At 38.1% G+C, this 6053-nt stretch overlaps 1 pseudogene; it reads right to left on the bottom strand.

The window, feature by feature from the left end:
• Positions 1-5202: 5202 nt before the first annotated feature.
• On the bottom strand, positions 5203-5491 carry LOC132677447 (small ubiquitin-related modifier 2-like; annotated as a pseudogene).
• Positions 5492-6053: the final 562 nt, after the last annotated feature.

The following is a 6053-nucleotide window of genomic DNA, read 5'->3' as shown; positions in this document are numbered from 1 at the left end:
TAACTGTAAGAGTAATTCCATCTAAACTTCTACTTTTGCTGTATATGGGACTGAGTGAACAGAAGCCAAATGAGAGACAGAAATCTGTTTAAAGTAGATAAAGGAATTTGGGAGATCTTTTCTTTGCATATGTATTAAAACCGGGACATATTACCTTGATGTAGTAACCAAGGTCTTGAGACTTCAAAAAATGATTTCCATTTTCTCTTGAAGTTAGTTTCATGGAGTTGTAGATCAAGAAGAGACCTATAAAGTATCTCATTCAGAAGACAGGGTCTTTCTTATGCTAAAGGTAGAGTGTTCCAAATGTGGCTCTTAGTAGCTTTTTCCTTAAAGTGTGTTGTGAGTCAAAATGTGGGCAGTTTTCTTTGAGTCTAACATTCTGTTATTCAACTGTTCCTTTTTTTTTCAGTCTTTAGGGGAAACAGAAAGTTTGATATCCTTTTTTAAATTCACAGAGTTACCACTGACCTTCTGTCTTCTTCAAATCTCCACAGATCCTGTAGTTCACTGACCCTTTATGAATACTCACAGCCCTCAGGACTGTGGGATTTGGAGAAAGGCAGCTGTGTCAGGCCATCTGATTAGAAGTAAATGCATGCACATAATATTCAGATACTCAGTGGAGTTCAGAGATGTTTATAAAAGCTCTGTTGACACAGATTGTGTTATTTGCACCCAGAATACAGACCTGAAGTGAAATTTCCTGAAAATATAAGCCACATATAATGATCTGTGTCTAATGGCATGTGGCAAGAGATGTGAGCATTATATCTTCAGGAATGGAATTTAACTATTGTTAAAGTTAATACAACTAAGATGTATAAAACTTGTCTGTGCAGTAGCTAAGGAATGATGTTTTGTAGTAAAATTTTTTAGCATGTAGGCCATGGTACCATTGGATTGAGTGTTAACTCCAGGAATAGCTTAGTTTAGATGGAGCAGAGATTGTATATTTCACTGATTCTTGTGAAAAAGAGAATTCAAACATTATCACAGTTTTTGCTTGTCCTTAGAAATCTTTTGTTACAACAGAATGCACTGAAAGGAAAATTGACCAGTGTTGTTGAACTCTGGAGTGATGAACTCTGGAGTTTCCAATGGAGTGATGAAATGGCCTATTTGCTTTCCCTTTCCCCTTATGTCAGAAATCCCTTCATACAACATTTGTGAAGTGAAATACACACACACACACACACACACACACACACACCCCTTTTGGTAAATAAGTTTTTATGAATTTTTTTTTTAATTTTTTTTTTTTAACGTTTATTTATTTTTGAGACAGAGAGACAGAGCATGAACGGGGGAGGGCCAGAGAGAGGGAGACACAGAATCTGAAACAGGCTCCAGGCTCTGAGCTGTCAGCACAGAGCCCGACGCGGGGCTCGAACTCACGGACCGCGAGATCATGACCTGAGCCGAAGTCGGCCGCTTAACCAACTGAGCCACCCAGGCGCCCCAAGTTTTTATGAATTTAAAAAACAAATTAAAAAATTAAAAAATTAAAATATTTTAAAAGTTAATTTAAGAAGTTTAAAAATTTAATGGAATGTTACAGTGTGGGACTAATTAGGATCTGAAGAAACCTGGCCTAAAAATCAGGAAACAAAGAAGCAAATCTTATTCTTGATACTAGCTAATTTTTGGCCTTGTGGAAATCATTTCTGCCTTTTATCCTTAGGTGTTTAATTGGTAAAAAAGATGTATGTTGGGGGGAGGGCAGAGAGGGTGAGAGAGAAAGAGAGAGGGAGAAATCAGTGGGTTCTTAAATAAGGTGATACTGACCCCCAGGGAACATTTTTATTTGTCACAATGATGGGATTTGTTGGCAGTTACTAGTCATCAGTCTGGGCTGGAAAACAGGCTACAATACACAGGACCATCTTACACAGTGAAAAGTTTCCTGCCTGAAATGTCAGTAATTGGGATTCCACTTTTATTTATTTATTTATTTAAAAAAATTTTTTTAATGTTTCTTTATTTGAGAGAGAGAGAGAGAGAGAGAGAGAGAGAGACAGAGAGACAGAGAGAACTAGCAGTAGAGAGGCAGAGAGAGATGGAGACACAGAATCTGAAGCAGGCTCCAGGCTCTGAGCTGTCAGCACAGAGCCTGATGTGGGCTCAAACTCACGAACCGTAAGATCATGACTTGAGCCAAAGTCGGACACTTAACCAACTGAGCCACCCAGCTGTCCCAATCAGGACCCCACTTTGAGGAAGCTGTAGATAATTCTCTAGGATCTCTTCCAGTTTGTATTCAAATTGCACAATTGGTAAAAACAACAGTAGATTAAATAAAAAAATAAGTTGCATGAAATCAAAACCATAAATACAAAGAAACATTTCAAATTCTTACAAAAAGCTTGAGGCAAATGTAGTCTATATGCTTATTTACTAGGAAGGGAAACAGTTGTTTATTGATGTTTCTGTACCAGTCATTTTCTCAATTGCAGTCACATACATTTTAATGATGCCCAAGTTAGATGCTGCTATTGCTATTTTGCCAATAATAAGCCTGAAGCTTAGGGAGGTTGATCAACTTGTCTAAGATTAGATCTAAGTGGCAGAACCAAATGTTAATTTGACCCCATCTGGCTCCAAACCTGGGGCTGTTTCCCAACATTACGCTCCCTTGAAAATGGAAAATAGTAAAGATGATGGTCGAAAAGTACATGTATGTCAGTGACCAGCTATTATGAGCTTGGTTTCCATTCATTGGGCATACTATTCTCTTTTGCCTCTCATCCTGTGCATAGGCTGCATCCTTTTTTCTGAACTCCTTCTCCTCACCTGGCTAACACATCTTTATCCTCAGGTCTTGCTTGTGCTTTATTTCCTCTGGGAGGTTTTCCTGACCACGTGGCACCTAATTCAGGCACCCCATGTTGTGCTTCAGTGGCTTCCTACACCTTCCTGTCATATGCACACATCCCTTAGTGCCATTTTGTACCTTACCAAATATTTGTTGAACAAAGAGAGATGATAAAAAGTTGATGTAGCAATTTATTTTAAGAAACAAAGTGATATTAATTAATGGTGAACATTTTGAGTATTTGTTTTGTAACTTAGGATAGAATTAATTTTATATACATATGTAATTTTTATATCACATTCCTTATCATTCTTTATAGTGTGGCTTCCTTTTTTTTTCATTTAAAATAAGAAGTTTATTTAAACAACAATATGCCTTTAGCCTCTACTACAAAGCTGTAGTCATCAAGACAGTATGGTATTGGCACAAAAATAGACACATAGACCAATGGAATAAAATAGAGACCCCAGAATTGGACCCACGATGTATAGCCAACTAATCTTTGACAAAGCAGGAAGGAGTATCCAATGGAAAAAGACAGTCTCTTTACCAAATGGTGCTGGGAGAACTGGACAGCAACATGCCGAAGAATGAAACTAGACCATTTTCTTATACCATACACAAAAATAAACTCAAAATGGATGAAGGACCTGAATGTGAGACTTGAAACCATTAAAACCCTAGAGGAGAAAGCAGGAAAAAACCTCTTTGACCTCAGCTGCAGCAGTTTCTTACTCAACACATCTCCAAAGGCAAGGGAATTAAAAACAAAAAGAACTATTAGGACCTCATCAGAATGAAAAGCTTCTACACTGCAAAGTAAATAATCAACAAAGCTAAAAGGTAACTGATGGAATGGGAAAAGATATTGGCAAATGACACATCGGATAAAGGGCTAGTATCTAAAACCTATAAAGATTTAGGACCTATAAAGATCATCAAACTCCACCCCCAAAAAACAAATAATCCAGTGAAGAAATGGGCAGAAAACATGAATAGACACTTTTCTAAAGAAGACACCCAGATGGCCAACAGACATGCAAAGATGCTCAATGCCACTCCTCATCAGGGAAGTACAAATCAAACCTACAATGAGATATCACCTCATGCCAGTCAGAGTGGCTAAAATGAACAAATCAGAAGACTATAGATGCTGGTGAGGATGTGGAAAAATGGGAACCCTCTTGCACTGCTGGTGGGAATGCAAACTGGTGCAGCCACTCTGGAAAACAGTGTGGAGGTTCCTCAAAAAATTAAAAATAGAACTACCCTATGACCCAGCAGTAGCACTGCTAAGAATCTGCCCAAAGGATACAGGAGTGCTGATGCATAGGGGCACATGTACCCCAATGTTTATAGCAGCACTTTCAACAATAGCCAAATTATGGAAAGAGCCTAAATTTCCATCAACTGACAAATGGATAAAGTAGATGTGGTTTATATATACAATGGAATACTACTTGGCAATGAGAAAGAATGAAATCTGGCCATTTGCAGCAATGTGGATGGAACTGGAGGGTATTATGCTAAGTGAAATAAGCCAGGCAGAGAAAGACAGATACCATATGTTTTCACTCATTTGTGGATCTTGAGAAACGTAACCGAAGACCATGGGAGAGGGGAAGGGGGAAAAAAAAGTTACATGGAGGGGAGGAGGCAAACCATAAGAGACTCTTAAGGACTGAGAACAACCTAAGGGTAGATGGGAGGTGGGAGAGAGGGGGAAGTGAATGATGGACAGGGAGAGGGCACTTATTGGGATGAGCACTGTGTGTTGTATGGAAACCAATTTGACAATAAGTATATTAAAAAAACCCAGGAGGACTCTTGATTTGAAGGGAAAACTATCTGGATTTCATTTCTTTTAGAATAATTTATCCCTACTTAAAGACAGATTGCCCTACATGTAACAGCTATGTACAAAATCGTTCTAAAATTGTCCTTGTTTTACAATGATAAGTGGAAAACTTTAAAATTCTACAATCAAACAAGGTATGCAAGGATTTTTGTGTTGTTCTTTTTTTTTTTTTTTTTTCGTTAAACAGTGAGAGCAGAATAACATATTGGGATATAAAGATAAGAGCTGAATGAGCATGCCACTAATGGAGAAAGGGGGTATTTTCACAGAACCGGTAGTTTTTCCCATCCTGTCTCCAAGTGATGTTGATGAAAACATATCATTGGCCATTTAGTTAAAAAAAATGCAATATGCTTGTGTACATACACAGTTACCTTATGTAAAATAAAGGAATGGGGAAGGGGAAATGAAAGAATTAACTATACTGTAGTAATCAGGATGTGGTGGGACCAAATTGCGGTTTTCTCTTTGAGAATGTATTCTTGGTCTGGAGGAATAGAGTTCTGGAGTAAAGTAGCAACTTCCCTTTTTAGTAGACACCTCCCGTCTGCTGCTAGAACACATCAACTATCTTCATCCTCCATTTCCAACTATGCAGGTGTGTCTGTTTCATTGATTAGCTGCCTATCAAATCGCAATCTGATCTGCCTCATTGACAAACCTTGTCATTCACAATAGTCTTTCATTAGTTTACTAAGTGATGATGTATGCCTCTTAATCTTACACTGCACCACAGAACCATCCTGTCTCACCACCTTCAAATTAATATGATCGTTGTCCTTAGTCTTAACTCCTTTGTTGGGCTTTTCTTTGGCCATGGCAAGTGTCAAAGTCTCAGCTGCCACTTCAGCAAAAGAGGTACCGGGCCCACACTCAATCAACACACAAGTAGCATCAAGAGTGACAGAAGGAGGCATTACCAGTGGAGGAGGGAGAGGGCACACATTCTATAGTGTCTGTTTCTAAAATCCAACCCTCCTATTTATGTTTTCTTTCTCTCGTACTTTTACTGTTTGATATCTTTTATTTTATGTGTTTGTGTTTTTTCTTTAGTCATCTTGTGTTTAAGAGTTAAATATATGATGCTTAAATATCCTGTGGGGCAGAATAGCAGAAAGGTAAGCGTGCAGATTATGGAGCCAGACAGCCTGGGTTTGGGGATCTTGGTTCCACCACTTAGCTGCATGACTTTTGGCAGGTCACTCAGTCTTTCTTTATATGTAAAAACTAAGGAAATAGGACCACTTCTCTTTTATGATTGTTTTGAACTATTAAGTGAGGTAATACATGAAACATTTACCATATACCTAGAAGCATTTAAGGGACTTGAGAAAAATTGCCATGTAATGTAAGTGCAGTTATTATCATTATCTTTAATTA

Source organism: Panthera onca, chromosome D3 (assembly GCF_046562875.1).
Source record: "Panthera onca isolate mPanOnc1 chromosome D3, mPanOnc1 haplotype 2, whole genome shotgun sequence".
NCBI lineage: Eukaryota > Metazoa > Chordata > Mammalia > Carnivora > Felidae > Panthera > Panthera onca.
This window is presented reverse-complemented; position numbering and strand designations above follow the sequence as displayed.